This window comes from Schistocerca cancellata, chromosome 8 (assembly GCF_023864275.1).
Source record: "Schistocerca cancellata isolate TAMUIC-IGC-003103 chromosome 8, iqSchCanc2.1, whole genome shotgun sequence".
NCBI lineage: Eukaryota > Metazoa > Arthropoda > Insecta > Orthoptera > Acrididae > Schistocerca > Schistocerca cancellata.
The window spans coordinates 230372298-230391442 of NC_064633.1; positions in this window are offsets into that span (position 1 = coordinate 230372298).

The following is a 19145-nucleotide window of genomic DNA, read 5'->3' on the forward strand; positions in this document are numbered from 1 at the left end:
TTACTAAGATGGTATCTGTTCATTACTCACGACCTTATGTGTATTTAAAGTTGAATAAAACATTTATCTCGGCCAGCAGTGCTTCCATGGGCCCCCTGACCCGTCACTCATATTACCGAGTGCCATGTCCGAAAGAACAGATACCATCGGTGATCAAGCAGCTCGTTAGAATGAAATTAGTATGAAATAAACACCCATAGCTGCTTGCAGGCGTTGACATACGTCAACGAGGACAGATGAAAATGTGTGCCCCGACCGGGACTCGAACCCGCGATCTCCTGCTTACATGTCAGACGCTCTATCCATCTGAGCCACCGAGGACACAGAGCATAGCGCGAATGCAGGGATTTATCTTGGCACGCTTCCCGCGAAACCCGCATTCTCAACGTATTGTCGCGTTATCCTTTGCGTCCTCGGTGGCTCAGATGGATAGAGCGTCTGCCATGTAAGCAGGAGGTCCCGGGTTCGAGTCCCGATCGGAGCTCACATTTTCATCTCTCAATGTTGACGTATGTCAACGCCTGTAAGTAGCTATGGGTGTTTATATCATAGAGATTTCACCTCTGGTAACAGATGGCTCATGCATGGCAGACTCAGATGTAGAGAGATGGAGTTCACTTGCAGAGCCGACTGGGGTGAGACATTCATCTGCAACACTGAATCGACGGGTCCACATCCACATAACGATGAAGAAACCTAGCGGCATCAGTTGATTAGGGCAGAACGAAGTTAAACATCTGCTAACATTTTAGTAAGTTCGCGCTGGCTCCTCACGAGTTGACTAGTTAAGCAGGCAAGTTGGATCACGTCCCATGTCCTCTTTCCGATTGGCCATGCACTCTCTGGTGTCATTTTGCATTTATGTTGTGAGGTATTCATACGCCAGGAAGCTGATTTGCAAGATCCCCATTTCCCTCTCGAATTTTCTTTGCCAACCGTATCGCTGCTTATTATAAATTAGTTTCGTATCGCACTTTTGATGTTTTTGCCATGTGCTCCATCAGAAATATTATATTGTCTTTTTTAAATTTGTGCGCATTAAGAACTGTAATAAATATTGGGTCTTATGTGGTGTAGTGTCACTTCCCACTTATAAGTGAACTCAAGCGAACCTCAATGGAGTGTTGCAGTGGCAACTGTGGGCCGATAAGCGAAGTGTGGTGACATGTTCTTTAAAGTAACACAGATGCGGAAGAATTGCGAGACTGGCTAGCCACTCTCAGCAGTAACTTACGCGATGCTGCGATAATAGTGGAGTGGACAGGACAATGTCAGCACACCAGTCCAAGAACCATACTGTGAGCTACGAGATCGGGGGCTGATAAATTAGTGCAATAAATGTGCATCGGAGCCATATAAATTGGTGTGGCAGATTCATTCGGAGTGTGGCAGCACCACTGCAATGCTAGGTCACGCCAGATGACGAGACGGCAGGGCACCGTGGCTGCAGCCATGGGTTCAAGACCTGGTTGGGCAAGTCATCACCGGCCCTGAGCCTCCTCGTGGGACTCCTTGCCATAGCGCCGCTGACCTGCCGTCCACACCTGTCACAGCCAGACTCCTGTAAGAGGGCAGCGGGTCACGTCCAGTGCGTGGCATCCTCCACCTGCCTCCACAGTGGATGCGGGCAGGGCCCGAGTTGCAGTTTGCCAGCTTTTCGACTGAGGACCGCTGACGCAGCTGAAGTAAATTGTCGCCGACGTCAAGGCTATGGCCTACTACCAGACCGCCGGCCGCTACTAGGTCTGGCATCAGCGTCACAGGGCCTTTATGCGAGCTGCCTGCGAGCCATCACTAGCTAGAGTCGCTGAAGTAGGGTGTGTCTGCCTCGCATTACGAACGACCTGATGTGTATTTAAAGTTGAATAAGACATTTATCTCGGCCAGCAGTGCTTCCATGGGCCCCCTGACCCGTCACTCATATTACCGAGTGCCATCTGCACTCTATACTGGACCAAAATTTTGATATGTAATTAATAAATCCGTTTCATGAATTTAGTTAACAGTAATTTACGGGAATACCGGTACCTGGAAATCGATATTAGGGTCACCCATTTTCCAGTAATTGCGTTAGATCTGCTGCATAACTTTTATTAAGCATTGAGTTTCGGAGAGCGATCTGCTGCTCAGTAGATCCACACTGACGCAGATCAATTAGAGGCCTACAGCCGTTCTTCGCTAGGTGTATAACACTCGTATACTCAATGTTACTTGCAAGATGATGATGAGCTCCACTTTCTTGAAGTTAATTCCCAGGTAAATTATTAAATTAAGTGAAGCACATATAATTATTCGTTTATGATTTAAATATATTATTTCCACTTTGTGTTGGGGCACCAGTTGTCACCATGGAGTATTTACCGTTGACTGCACCACATTTTTCACGATGTTCAAAACTTCGTTAAAGATAAAACTTTACGATAATTTTCTTATTTACCAGTGACGCTTACCTTGTGTGCTCAGTTGTCTTTCAAACATTTGTCAATTATCTCAATACTAATACGAAACTTGGGTACCATCGGCCGTCGTTTACACGTATGTCCACTGCTTCATTGTGCTGAGTCACCCTGTTGTGTTGTGATGCCACCATGGCTTCCACTACAGCGTTTTAACGTCCCTAGGTATAATAACATATTTAACATCATTTACCGAGAACTACATTACACTTGCGAACAGTTCCCTTTTCTTACAGTTGCCTTTTATCATCAAACTGCTACATAACAATGGAGTTGAGTTCAGTGTCAACCAGAGTTAATTTAAATATTTGTGTAATTATACAAAATTTTTAATTATTGGCACCTAATAACCAAGTAAAATGATATCGTACGTTTTCAATAGTATGGTAATCGTATGCATATGCTATAAACAAAATTTTTCTCATATGGAGACGAGATTCAACAAGCAATGCCTCCAAAATAACTTTCTATAAGCAATGGGCGGAGACTGCGCTAACTAGAAGATCACGAAAAGAAAGATGCTTCATGTGCCCACATTTATAAGACAGAAGAATTGTCAATCATTCCACAAAGGTTTAAAAAATAAATGAAAATAACGTAGTGAAATTATATGTGAAGAGTATTGCTTTTAATGAGCAAATATTCTGATGTGATTCACTAAAACTAACAGTTATTCAAGTGTAGTAAATTATAACATAATACTCTGTTTCATATTAAACTGATAAAAATCATAATATGATAATTAACATTTTCTTATTCATTCTGTGTCACCAACTCCTTCAAAATCTTATAATATTTTCTTTAGTACCAATATTTAGTAATTGTTTTATGGTAGGGGTCTTACTGACCCCCTTCACGCATTTTTGCTAGTCTAGCCACTCATGTATGCTTTTTTTAGCATCCTCTTTAACCTCCTTTGGTAAATTATTATACAGTTTTCTTTCTTAGTAGAAAATACTGTTTTGAGTATTATGTTTATTGTTTCTTATTAAATGTGAGTTCAATCTAGACCTTGTTCCATGGCCAAGGTCAGACCTGTTTGTGTAGCAATTATCAATATTATTTTTGATGTTTATAACTGACAGGTAAATGTGTTCACAAGACGCATTTAAAATACTCAGTGTTTTGAACTGATCTTTACAATGAGCTCGACTACCATTTCTGTTATTATTTTTATAACTCTTTTCTACCATTTAAAAACTGTGTTGATATTGTGTGCGTTTGATTCCCAAAAAGAGAAGGTCACAGCTAAGAAATGAGTGTACATACGAATAATATATAACTAAAAGACACTGGCTATTACACAATGATGACAGTACTTAAAAGGTATTACATACTGATGACATTCTGTTTGTGTGTCACGATGATTGTACTGACAATCAATATTCATTCCTCGGAATTGTGCCTTTGTTACACTGTCTCTATAGGTGTCAGCCACTTTTTATTTAACAGTGTCATTTTCCCACTTCACACTGAAATTCATCACATTTGTTTTTCTTTATTTAAATGTCACTTTATTGCTTTTTCGCCAGTTGTAAGCTTTCTTGAGGATTTTATTTGATTTCTCTACAATGAGTTATCTTACTTCCTCATAGATCATAATATTGCCGTCACAAGAAAGGAGAACTGTTCCCGTCTGGCTAACACTACTGGAAAAGTCATTTATGTATATTAGAAACAGTGTTGGTCCTATAATCCTACTCCAAGGAATTCTTATATTAATGTATTTTGGTGTCGATAAGTGTTTTACTAAACTTTATATTCATTTGAAGGATGTTACCTCAGCTCATTGAATCACATCTGGTAGGTGTGATCAGAATCAGACATTACCTACCCCCCTTATTCCTAATGTGTCCAGCTTATGTACTGGACTCTTATGGTCAACAGTATCAAAAACCTTAGAAAGATCTAAAAATATGTCTCACACAATCATCTTTGTCAACAGCACCAAGCACCACTTTTGCGAATTCTATTGTGGCTGATTCCGCGCTTTGGCAAATTCAGAAATGAAAATGTGATTCATTTGTAAAATTGCATTTATTCAAGTAACTCATTAATCTGGCTTTCATAATTGATACTGTTATTTTTGAGAAATGTGACAGCAGCAAAATGGATCGATAACTTTGTTTTCTGCATTACCTTTCTTGAGCAGAGGTACAACTCTTGCTCATTTCAAATACTCTGGCAATTTCCTTGATGTGGAGGATCCGTTTGCTATGTTTGTTAAGGGTACTTGTGTACTCTCTATAAATTGTTTCAGTAGACGCCTAAGGCTACTAGCATTATTTTTAGTTTTTTGTGCAGTTTTACTGACTTCATGCTCTGGGGCTGGTGGCAACATCATTGTAGTTGTAGGTGCTACATTTGTTTTGAGGAATTTTTGCTGTAACGTCTTTGCAATACTTAAAAATGTTCACTCACATAATTTGCTAGGTGGTGTGGATTATTCACAACTTCATACTATCCTTATCAGTATGTTATTATGCCTTCGTTTCTCTTTCCGCGTTTCATGAAATCCTAGACTGCAGATCGTAGATCCGCTGTGACAGTCCACGAAAATCGACAGCGGGGCCTAGCATTAAGACAGTGGTGTCTACTTCAGTTGAGCTCCAGCTGCGGCAGGTTTCCCTGAATCAAGCTACTAGCAGTACACCCTTACCACGACGACATGTAAAACCTCTCCAGTGGGTGCACAGTGTGAGAGCTGCACTGTCCAATACGTCGGGCAGCCACTATCTGGCCGCGATGAAAAGCGCTGCTCGTATCTTGCCCCGTCTGACGTCACTCCATCTGCGTGACATGCCAAACTATTCCATTCGCTGTGGCGAGAGGTTCGCTCCCTTGCCAAGAAAGAAGCTGTTCTTAATTCAACAACTCTTGCGAATAAAATAATTCTATTCAGCGCATGCAAAGGATATTCTGAAAGTAATATTCGTTAGGTAATAAATAAAAACAAGAAAAACTTGCAGAAATATACTTTTCCACATAAACATCATTCTAATTTAAGCAGTCAACGTAAAAACTACAAGTTAGTTGCAGCTAGTTTTCGAACACGGATTTTTTAGGCAAAAACACCTCTAAGCTTTTGACAATCGCCGCCATCCCTGACGAACCAAATATGGTTTAAGGTGCATTTTTCTTTAGAGTGCAGTGAGAAACACTTGTTACTATGTCAGATGTTACGGAAAACTATATGTAAGTAGGCTGTTTAGGCTTTCTTTATGTAAGTTTGCTGTTTATGTTTTTTATTGGCAACGTTACATAGCACTCTGTATGAAAATCACTGGCTGTGCTGTGTGCAGTATGTGGCTAGTTTGCATTGTTGTCTGCCATTGTTGTCATGAACTGCTATAGCTGGATGCGAACAGCGCGTAGCGCTGGGCAGTTGGAGGTGAGCCGCCAGCAGTGGTGGACGTGGGGAGAGAGATGGCGGAGTTTTGATAATCTGTAAGACTGAATGTCAATTATGAATATTAAGGTAAATACATTGTTTGTTCTCTATTAATATCTTTCATTTGCTAACTATCCCTATCAGTAGTTAGTACCTTCAGTGGTTTGAATCTTTTATTTAGCTGGCAGTAGTGGCGCTCGCTGTTTTGCAGTAGCTTGAGTAGCGAAGATTTTTGTGAGGTAAGTGTTTTGTAAAAGGTATAGGTTAAAGTTAGTCAGGGCCATTGTTTTGTAGGGGTTATTGAAAGTCAGATTGCGTTGCGCTAAATAATATTGTGTGTCAGGTTAAGCACAGGCTTGTATAATTGTTCTAAGTGGACGTTTCACATGTATTTTTTTTGGAACCATTGTGATACTATGAGAACTTTGAATGATGTATTTGGTAAGGGAGTATAATTTTTAAAGTACGTTGGAGGCAGGTGACACTTTTGACATGAGCAGAGAATTTTGTTAGGTTTTGAAATTATTGGAGGAAGCTACGACGATTTTGAGATTTGACTGAGGTTTTATGATGTTATTTTTACGACGACGATGTGTATTATGCTGTTGCGGTAAGTTTATGATCCATAAGCTGATGCTATATGAGTTATGTGATTATGCTATGTATCTGTTATGATGAAATATGGAAAAAGTGTCGACGAATAAGGTAAGGAGTAATGAATAGTGGTTAGGGACTCTTGACTTGTGAAAAAGGATGTTGAAAACCAAGAATCGTACTTTGAGAGTTATGAAATATGTGTAAATGCGTAAATGTATCACAATGCAAGCGAAAATTTTTTGGACACTGTCATATCAATAGCATTTTGTTTCTACAGATTTGTAACGCAAATTCTTGACCTGTGAAATATTTTTATATGAGACTGTCACTGTAGCGGAAACTGCTGTCGTAAATATTTTCGTAAGAAAGTTAAGTGACCACCTGCACATAATGCGACGTGGGCACCCAGGTGTGTCAGACACCTGGAGAACAAGCCTTTTCAGACGCTCAGGTAGAAAAGAAAGCCATTAGGGTGTGCCAGAGGCACAGGTGGAAGAGAAGGACAAAGAGAGGCCTATACCTCTGTTTATGACATTCCTTTGTAGAGGGCATCGCTAATGTGACACGCTCGTTACTTGAAAACATATGATTTTTGTAATGCGTTGTGGGCACACAGCTGTGTCAAACACCTGGAGAACAAGCCATTAAGGTGTGCCTTTCATCACTAATGCGACACCCTTGTTACTTAAAAACATATGATTACTCGCACTTTGTGCTAATTACTGAAATGCCTAACAAAATGACAAGAAATATTTTTACATCTGCACACCTGATTATGACAAGAGTCTTTGTACGAGAGTTGAGAGCAATTAACTTATGAAATGAAATGTCACATGACTACTGAATGATATTTTTATGCTTTGGTTTGCGTAATTGCTTATTTCATTTGATGTCTGGTTTCCAGCTGTGTTGCAGCATTGCTTTTATAAAATGAGATGCATTTGCTAATGTGAACTCTTTCTGTCAACAGATCTATTAAATGATAATTTTGTAATCCACATTCTTTAAGAAAGGAGCACTTGGAAAGGAAAGAACAATAAGAAGAAACTAGCAACAGTAACACATAATTTTCTTTTCTAGTACATGGTAATATTTTTTTTTACAATCAGTTGTTATGGTGCACCACTTTAATTACATAGACATTAAGATGTGAATATACATTTCCCTTGTCTGCATTATCGTCTTTAGTGTAATATTTTTTCTGCTTGAGCTATGTCATGTTTAGGTATAAGTTGCTGCTGTTTGTCAGGCATAGTGTTACTGAATTTGACTTTGTGTTACTCTTCTAAGCTAGTTTTTCTTGTTTCCTGCATTGCCTTATATTAGTTGTAATATTGCACTTGCTTTGCTAATTTATGCTGCTTGCTTTGCCATTTCTATTTTTTGTCATTGATGTTTGTGTTAATTATTTTTTTTGCTGCATTGCCTCGTCCCTTGGTATATATATCTGAGCTCAGTAGATTTAAGTTAGCTTAAGAGGGGGTAGACTATATAAGAAACTGACTATGGAGAATAGGTAAAGAATGCATTGCGAAGAAAGATTTGGGCCCCAATGAGTATTGTACAATCAGAAATAATTATTTTGAAAGAAATATGGATAGAATACAGGAACGAGGTATAGGTAGGATTTTCTTGGAAATAAATGATGAGGTAAGCAATGTGTGAACATATAAATACAGAAAGCATGCTTGGATAGGATTTTTTTGGTGGAAACAAATGTTGAAATAAGACGAAAGATCTATCGAATGAAGTTGTGGGGTGGACTGCAGTACCAAATGTTACACTGAAAACAAACCCTGTCCTTTCCTTTTGTGTTATCCCACTATGTGTTTGGGTACCCTTGTGTATTTGTGTTTTTCCTGTCTTTATGTGTTTAGCTGATGAGAGCTCTGTTGTAGACTTTTTCTAATAATATGTTATTTACTTTGTAAAGATGCTTAGACATTATTTATTCTGTGTTGTTTTAATGCTCATGTGTGAAGTTGAATTTTTAAAAGTGATTCTGATCTTTTATGTATGTACTCATGTCATCATTCCTGTAACACTGATGTATATGTTTATTTCTATTGTTTTGTAAAGCCTGCACTACAAATATTATCTGTATTGTTATGTTTTTAATGATGTATTTTGTATCTTTGTAATTGTATTCTTATGTTATATAATTGTAATTGACACCAGTTACTCAAATTAAGTAACTTGTAAGCATTCATTTCACTGCACACATTTCTGTTGGTCATAGTATATGGACAATATGTGAGAAGTAGGGACTGTTAGTGTTTGCACGTGTGTTAATAATTCAGCAAGGGACTGGATAACAGCATTGCTGGTTCTAAGGACAATTCCAAAAACTTTGTGAGTGCACAAGTGGTGGTTATGGACTTGCTCTATTATCCGCAAGACTCTTCAATGGTGATTGTGCACCTGCACAGTCGCAACAGATGGCTGCTGGCCATCTCTACAAGGACAACAGTGGGTCTGCTCCTCTGGTGGCCCATCAATACCATACTCTCTACCAGGACTGCAGTGGGTCTGCTCAGTGATGACCTACCTACCAATATTCGTCAGAACTTCGAATGACTCTGCTGTGGGTTTGCTCCATTGTGGCCCATTACCTGTCAGCATTTCAAGAGTCAGCACTGTCTTTCCGTTGGAAGGACAACACTACTTCTTCAAGACTGCATGGAAATCCACTACTTCTATGTGCAATTTCTTTTACTAATGAGACTTTGTGAAAAACAAAAACTGTAATTACTATTATGATGAACAATCTGGACTGTCTTTATGCACTGTGAGAAAATTTTAGCTGTTGACCAACATTGTATAAATAAGTGTGTGCATTTTATATCTTTGTTACTGTAATTGTGAAAAATTTTTATCAAATCATTATTGGCCACCGGCCAAAAACATTTTGTAAAATTTTTTGTGGGGAGCATGGGGGCTATGTAAGTAGGCTGTTTAGGCTTTCTTTATGTAAGTTTGCTGTTTATGTTTTTTATTGGCAACGTTACATAGCACTCTGTATGAAAATCACTGGCTGTGCTGTGTGCAGTATGTGGCTAGTTTGCATTGTTGTCTGCCATTGTTGTCATGAACTGCTATAGCTGGATGCGAACAGCGCGTAGCGCTGGGCAGTTGGAGGTGAGCCGCCAGCAGTGGTGGACGTGGGGAGAGAGATGGCGGAGTTTTGATAATCTGTAAGACTGAATGTCAATTATGAATATTAAGGTAAATACATTGTTTGTTCTCTATTAATATCTTTCATTTGCTAACTATCCCTATCAGTAGTTAGTACCTTCAGTGGTTTGAATCTTTTATTTAGCTGGCAGTAGTGGCGCTCGCTGTTTTGCAGTAGCTTGAGTAGCGAAGATTTTTGTGAGGTAAGTGTTTTGTAAAAAGTATAGGTTAAAGTTAGTCAGGGCCATTGTTTTGTAGGGGTTATTGAAAGTCAGATTGCGTTGCGCTAAATAATATTGTGTGTCAGGTTAAGCACAGGCTTGTATAATTGTTCTAAGTGGACGTTTCACATGTATAAATTGTTCTAAGGGGACGTTTCATATAAAACAATAAGTGATACAATCGTTCCAAGAGTTGTAACCTGAGACGACCCCTCTCCCCTTTTGTTGTCGCTGTTGATGTTGAGTCGCTCGATCGGTGGAATGGAGATACGACGCGCAGTGATGGTTGTCCCCGTCGGATAACGTGGAACGGCACCTGAAAATCACGAAAGAAAATTGTTCCTCGCGTAATGTATGAAAGTCAGTTTGCGAGTCCGCACAGTCTTCTCAGCGATGCGAACTGCTGATTTTAATTGTCTGTTTGTAAGTAGGCTGTTTATGTTTTCTTATTGGCAACGTTACATAGCGCTCTGTATGAAAATCACTGGCTGTGCTGTGTGCAGTGTGTGGCTAGTTAGCATTGTTGTCTGCCATTGTAGTGTTGGGCAGCTGGATGTTAACAGCGCGTAGCGTTGCACAGTTGGAGGTGAGCCGCCAGCAGTGGTGGATGTGGGGAGAGAAATGGCGGAGGTTTGATATTTGTAAAAATGGATGTCATGAACTGCTGTATACATTATGACTGTTAAGGTAAATACATTGTTTGTTCTCTATTAAAATCTTTCATTTGCTAACTATGCCTACTAGTAGTTAGTGCCTGCCGTAGTTTGAATCTGTTATTTGGCTGGCAGTAGTGGCGCTCGCTGTATTGCAGTAGCTTGAGTAACGAAGATTTTTGGTGAGGTAAGTGATTTGTGAAAGGTATAGATTAATGTTAGTCAGGGCCATTCTTTTGCAGGGATTTTTGAAAGTCAGATTGTGTTGCGCTAAAAAAATATTGTGTGTCAGTTTAAGCACAGTCATGTATAATTGTTCAAAGGGGACGTTTCATATGTCGGCCCTTAGCCGAGAATACCTCACTGGAATCTTCTGATTTTTTTCTTGTAGTTTGTGTAATTAGTGTAGATTTTGTTTATTGCTAGTGCGTAACTGTAGAGAGAATCTCCTTTGTAGTTGCAGTCTTTTATTGTTGTACAGTAAAACAGTTGTGGCAAGCATGTAGATTTGCACCAAGTATTTCGCAGCTGCGCTTGCAATTAATTAGATATTATTTTCAGTGCTATGTTAATGCGTTCCCCTATTTTTGCTCTTCAAATTGTGTTTTTCTGTGTTGTCGTGTGAAATATTGTGACAATAATGGCGTGTGAAAAACGTAACACTAGGCTCCAAAGTAAACTGAGAAATAATAGTGACAACGAGCGTAGCTTATCAACACCACTGTGTAGTGAATTAACAGACATCCGAAGTAGTAATTTGGTAATTGTGCATAGGGAAATGGAGCGGGCGGCAAACAATGGCGTAGGCAGTGAAACAATTAGTGAACAGGGAAGCATTATCGATCGATCGCTTGGCAACAGCTCGCCTCAGGAATCCGAAATGACAGGACACAATTTTGCAAATACTGTAGAGTCAGGTTTTACGTCCTTACCGTTTTCTCAAATAAGTCAAGACACATTTTCTGCTTGTCAAAATGTGAATGTTGCCGGTGCAAATGCACTGCCGAAAAGCGTAGAGGAACAGATTCCAGACAATAATGCATTGTTATTACAGCTAATGCAACAAATGTAACAAAATCAGAGACAAACACAGCAACAGTTAGACACAATGGAACAAAATCTTCAAAAGTTAGACACAATGGAACATAATCTTCAAAAGTTAGACACAATGGAACAAAATCAGAGACAAACACAGTAAAAGCTTCAAAAGTTAGACACAATGGAACAAAATCTTCGGAAGTTAGACACCACACTTGAAGAAACACGTGAATATTTAACTACTGAGTTACATAACATTGAATCGAAATGTCAAAAACTCTGTAATGACGTAAAAACACAAAATTGTGAGCATTTTCAACCTATTTTTTCTCGGCATTAAAATGCATTACAGAATCACGAAGCAGCCATAAAATAACTGCAAACCATTTTTCATGAAAATCACGACACATTGCAAGCTAAAATTGACTCAGTTGCATCTACCGATTCGGTTACGCAACTTGCAAAAACTCAAGAAAACTTAAAGGACACAGTAGATACGATTTCAACACAAATGGACACTCTGAAACTTGGTTCAGAAAAACACACTGAGGAAATGTGTTCACTATCGGAGAAAGTAGCCAAACTTTCGGATCAGGTCACTAACTTATCTACAAAGGTAGATGATGATCTGAATGACACAAGACCCGTAGCCTTCACTGACACAGAAGAGTATGAACAAAATAGAAAATTCAAACAAAATCAAAATCAAATCAATACACAGTACAAAAGAGAAATCCGGGAAGTACAAGATCAGTTGACGCAGGTAATACAAGAATTACATATTTCAGAGGACACTCGCGCTCCAGTACGGGAAGAGGGACATAGAAATACGGAACAACCACAAAATAATAACACAGGACACTTGGGAAACAATGAAAGAAATTGGCAAGGCGCATTGGATTTTGAGATGGAACCGCCGAAACCAAGTAACAATGAGCGATGTGCGACTCGCCGACACGATGATTTCGACTATAAGCTGTTCATTACTACACGTAAATTCAAAACATTTAAGAATTCTGACAACGACATTCATCCACAGGCATGGCTTCATCGATTTTCTCATTGTTTTCCTCCCAACTGGTCATTGGAGCACAGGTTAGAATTTATGTGTGGCTACTTGGAGAATGAACCAGCTGTAAGAATGCGATCGGTCATTCACGATTGCCACAGTGAAGGAGAATTTTATCATGACTTCCTCTCAGCGTACTGGTCTCAAGCTACACAAGACCGAGTAAAACATAGCATCATAATGATGAAACGTTTCGAACAATCTGAATTTTCCAGTCTTATGAAATATTTTGAAGACATGTTGCATAAGAATCAGTATCTTTCAAACCCATACAGCCCCTCAGAACTCATACGCATTTGCTTAATCAAATTACCTGAACATTTACGACATATTATTTTGGCAGGACGTTGCAAAGACGACATTGAAGCTTTTCAGGGACTCTTACAAGAATTAGAAATTGACACTGACAATCGCGGAACGTGAAAACAGGAACACAACAATTACAGGTCACATCCGTCGCAATTCCGCGATGAAAGAAAAAATAACTGGACGCGACAAGGCTATTCTCACAACACAAATCGTGACCAAAACAGACACCACCAGTATGACAACCGTTTGCAGAGTAGTAATAATTACAGGGAAAGATCACCTCTCCGCGGTAATGACTATCACAGAGACAATCAGAGAAACAGACAATATAGGAACCAGACTATATGGGACTATATGGGAACCAAAATAATTATTATCAAGGGAGACAGAATAACTTTAGACACAACGGTCCAGCGTGCAGTTACGACTCAGGGAGAAATTCTCCACCACGTGACAGACAAGAAAGAAACTATGGAATCTACCGACATGACGACAGACGATATGATCGTAACGTCAGACCTGAACTGCATCAGAACTGGCGGGATTTAAACAGGGCAGGGCCCTCTCGTCACGGTGAATTTGTAGAAGTTAAGTCTCCTAATCCCAATAACGACGCGCGCCAACAAAGAAACAGACAATGACTCGCACCGCAGGCAGCCACTTGCGCCCGCTGGCTCAGGGAAAAATAACATTGACACTAACCTTGAGCAAAATTCCAGTATACTTTACGGACGAATACCGCATGATAATTGCATTCAAGTTGAAACTCTGCGTACTGAGAAGAGCATAGCGTTACACTACATCTCACATGTAAAACCGTTTATTGAGAGATAAACTGTTTTTTAACTTTGTCTTTGCCATAAAACATTTCACTTCACGTTACTAGTACTCTTTGTCACACTTACAAACTGTTAACATGCAACTATGTTTTAAAGCTAACTAACTATCCAGTCAAGAACATAGGTAACTTAGACAAGTAATTGCGAATGCATTGTTATTGCGAACAGACGACACAGTGTTGTTATTTGTACATTCTTGCTTGTTAGTTGCACGATTACGTAACGATTATAAGACTCACATACTTAGAACATTTACCAGTATTGCTAATGAGATTCTAATGCAACATTTTGGTTTACTTGAAAATACATTCTGGATTTAAGGTACTTTCTGTGAGATACCAGATGAGACAGTGGTTAGTTTATGGGACAGCTACACGCTTTTATCACGACGCTACTAATGAGTGACAATTTACAATGTTGCTTTTGCAGTGTTTCTGTTTCATATCTGCACAGTTTTTCTGTATTGTTCTGGAAAGTAAAACATGTTTTAGTAGTAACTTTTGTGGTATAGCTACAATGAGACAGCCTTTTCTGTAGCACAACAATACGTTACAGCACAGTAATTTCTTCATCACAACAATAAGCGTAATAACTAAGATATCTATACGCAAAGCATTTCACTTTTGTTTATCATGGGGTAAGTACATTGACTTCTGCAGAACTTAGCTTTCAGAGGACAATAACTACGACACTTCCACAGAGATTATCTTACAGCAAGATGCACATTTAGCGCTACAGGACACGTATTTGAGTGATTAATTTTTTTACTTAAAACATTTATTTTTAAAGATATTTGAAATACAATGGTACAAAGGTTTTCCGTGATACATTTCATTCCATTGCTGTAATCTGTAACACCTGAGGGTATAATTACATTAATCCTCAGGGGGGTACACGCCTACTTTATGTATCATGTGTTTGGCAAGCACAAGGAGCCCTAGCTAATATGGTATTTGCTTATACAACTTTACACATCGGTACCATATTCCTCTAACACATAAATTACACAGCTATCTGATCATTTAACTGAGAGATAAACTTTTTTACTACGTCAGTGACAGATGTTTACGCAATTACACAGTTGGGTAACTTCACACTTATGAAATTGTATTTTGTCTGTATTGTGTGAACTCTTCATATTTTTTCGGAACCATTGTGATACTATGAGAGCTTTGAATGATGTATTTGGTATGAGACCATGATTTTTAAAGTACGTTTGAGGCAGATGACACTATTGAAATGAGCAGAGAATTTTCTTTAGGTTTTGAAATTATTGCAGAAGGCTACGACGTTTTTGAGATTTGACTGAGGTGTTATGATATTATTGTTATGATGACGATGTGTATTATGCTGCTGAGGTATGTTTATGATCAATAAGCTGATGCTATATGAGTTATTTGATTATGCTACATATCTGTTATGATGAAATATTGAAGTGTCGACGAATAAGGTAAGGAATAATGAGTAGTGGTTAGGGACTCTGGTTTGTGAAAAAGGTTGTTGGAAACCAAGAATCGTACTTTAAGAGTTATGAAATGTATGTAAATGCGTGAAAGTATCACAATGCCAACGAAAATTTTTTGGACACTGTTATATCTATAGGATTTTGTTTCTACAGATTGCTAACGCAAATTCTTGACCTGTGAAATATTTTTATATGAGACTGTCACTGTAGCGAAAACTGCTGTCGTGAATATTTCCATAAGAAAGTTTAGTGACCACCTGCACGTAATGCGTCGTGGGCACCCAGCTGTGTCAGACGCCTGGAGAAAAAGCCATTAGGGTGTGCCTTTTCAGAGGCACAGGCAGAAAAAAAGGGAGGCCATTATCCTGGCTATTGACATTCCTTTGTAGAAAGCATCGTAAATACAACACTCTCAAAGTTGAAAACATGATTACACTGTAGTGTTCTTAATTTATGATATTTACTGAAATGAAATGATGAGTAACATTTCATGTCTATTGTCTTGATAGTTGAAATATTGTTTACTGCATTATGAAATGCCATATGGCTAGTAAATGACGTTTCACGCCTTGCTTTGACTATTTTGTTTAATATCTAGTTCCTAGCTGCACTGCAGCATTGGTTAAAATAAAATTTTATAGATGTACTAATATAAATATTTTATGCGTACAGATCCAGTAAAAAATAACTGTATGTTGTACTTAAAAAAAAAACGAAGGAGCACAAAAACATTTCACAGGAATTGGGTACAGAATTTTCTTTTCAAGTACTTGGTAATTTCTTTTGTAGAATAAATTGTGATGCATCACTCTAGTGTTAAGATGTGACATAGGTATTAAACATGGTCATTTTTACTGTAATATTTTTTTTGCTTGAGCTTTGTCATGTTTAGATATACATTATTACTTTTGCTGCTGCTGTTTGCCAGGGCATAGTGCTACTAAATTTCACTTTGTATTACTCTGTTAAACTAGTTTTACTACTGATTTATTTTTCTTGTTTGCTGCACAGTGCCTTATATTAGTTGTAATATTGCAATTGCTTTGCCTATTTAAATTTTTCTCATTGATGTTTGTGTTAATTATTTTGTGCTGCTGCATTGCCTCGTCCCTTAGTTTAGCATCTGAGCTCAGTAGATTTAAGTTAGCTTAAGAGGGGGTAGCCTATAAGAGAATGAGTTGCAATGAATTTGAAGAAATGCACTGAGAAGTTATACGAACAAAGTACAGGTATAGGTAGGGTTTTCTTGGAAATAAATAATGAGGTAAGAAATATGTGAAATAAATACAGAAAGCATGCTTGGATAGGATTTTTTTGGTGGAAGCAAAGGTTGAAATAAGACGAAAGATCTATGGAATGAAGTTTTGGGTTGGACTGCAGTACCAAATGTTACACTGAAAACAAACCCTGTCCTTTCCTTTTGTGTTATCCCACTATGTGTTTGTGTACCTTTGTGTATTTATGTTCTTCCTGTCTTTATATGTTTATCTGATAAGACTTATGTTGTAGAATTTTTCTAATACTCAGTTACATGAACTATGATGAGGAATACTGTTATCCTCAAATATAATTTGCATTAATAATATGTTATTTACTTTGTAAAGATGTTAGACAGTATTAATTCTGTTCTGTTTTAATGCTCATGTGTAAAGTTGATGTTTCAAAAGTTATTCTGATCTTTTGTGTATTTACTTATGTCATAATTCCTGTAATAATGATGTATATGTTAGTTCGATTCTTTTGTAAAGCCTGTACTACAAATGTTATCTGTGTTGTTATGTTCTTTAATGATGTATTTTGTACCTTTGTTATTGTATTCTTATGTTATAAAATTGTAATTGACACTAGTTCGTCAAATTAAGTATCATACCACTGCACACGTTTCTGTTGGTCATAGTATATGGACAATATGTGAGAAGTAGGGACTGTTAGTGTTTGCACGTGTGTTAATAATTCAGCAAGGGACTGGATAACAGCATTGCTGGTTCTAAGGACTATTCCAAAAATTTCATGAGTGCACAAGTGGTGGTTTATGGACTTGCTATCTTCTCTGCAAGACTCTTCGATGGTGATTGTGCACCTGCACAGTCGCAGCAGATGGCTGCTGGCCATCACTACAAGGACTACAGGGGGCCAAAACCTTTGATGACCCACCAATACAATTATTTCTACAAGGACTACAGTGGGTCTGCACCTCTGGTGGCCCACCAATACCATAATCTCTACCAGGACTACAGTGGGTCTGCTCTGCGATGACCTACCTACCAATATTCTTCAAAACGTCGAATGACTCTGCTGTGGGTTTGCTCTGTTGTGGCCCATTACCTTTCAGCATGTCAAGAGTCAGCACTGTCTTTCCGTTGGAGGGACAACACTACTTCTTCAAGACTGCATGGAAATCCACTACTTCTGTGTGCAATTTCTTTTACTAATGAGACTTTGTGAAAAAAACTGTAATTACTATTATGATGAATGATCAGGACTATCTTTATGGACTGTGAGAAAATATTAGCTTTTGACCAACATTGTATCAATAAGTGTGTGCATTTCATATCTTTGTTATTGTAATTATGAAAAATTTTATCAAATCATTATTGGCCACTGCCCAAAACAATTTGTAAAATTTTTTGTGGGGTGCATGGGGGCTATGTAAGTAGGCTGTTTATGTTTTCTTTATTGGCAACGTTACGTAGCGCTCTGTATGAAAATCACTGGCTGTGCTGTGTGCAGTCTGTGGCTAGTTAGCATTGTTGTCTGCCATTGTAGTGTTGGGCAGCTGGATGTTAACAGCACGTAGCGTTGCACAGTTGGAGGTGAGCCGCCAGCAGTGGTGGATGTGGGGAGAGAAATGGCGGAGGCTTGATATTTGTAAAAATGGATGTCATGAACTGCTGTATACATTATGACTGTTAAGGTAAATACATTGTTTGTTCTCTATTAAAATCTTTCATTTGCTAACTATGCCTACTAGTAGTTAGTGCCTTCCGTAGTTTGAATCTGTTATTTAGCTGGCAGTAGTGGCGCTCGGTGTATTGCAGTAGCTTGAGTAACGAAGATTTTTGGTGAGGTAAGTGATTTGTGAAAGGTATAGATTAACGTTAGTCAGGGCCATTCTTTTGCAGGGATTTTTGGAAGTCAGATTGCGTTGCGCTAAAAAAATATTGTGTGTCAGTTTAAGCACAGTCATGTATAATTGTTCAAAGGGGACGTTTCATGTTATGGTTTTATGATGATTTGCTATGCCCGGTTAGTTATTGCAGTATTGAGAGAATCATTCATCACCGGCGTCGTTTCACACCGCTGAAGCGAGGAAACATTCACTTGCGGTTCAGTATCAGTAGTTGTTGTAACGTTGCTAGCCAGAATTGTTCACTACGGCACGACGCAAATCCAGAGATAATCTATAATGCTATCTTTCTTTGGCACGTCGTAATATTATTTCGGCAAAACACTCCTTTCAATGCTCAATTTTCATCAAGTCACTCTTTCAATTAAAAAGTTCACAGTTAATTAATATTGATCATCAACTATCACACAGTTCAGTTAATGATGGAGCCAACACATGAGAGTTCCATTACTGACGAACAATTTTTATTGTTCCTTCTCAGCAGTTAGTTTCTAGTCATCACATCACACGCACACCGATGGATCAGATCAATTACGATTCTTTCCAGTTCGGTGATCGTGACAATTACGACATCTTTTACAATCGGCTTATTTGTATTATCTTCCTGTGGTCGTATTAAGGTTTCCTACTCAAGGCTAATCAGGTATTGCCGTCTTCGATACTAGGTCCATTCTTCATTGTAACTGTTCACTTTGATGAAGGTTGAGTCCAACAATAATATCTCAAATAATTAAAGTTCATTAACTCGTCGTACACTATCAGAATATCACTTCAGTTCAAGTTCTCAAGTCATAATAACTGAGAAC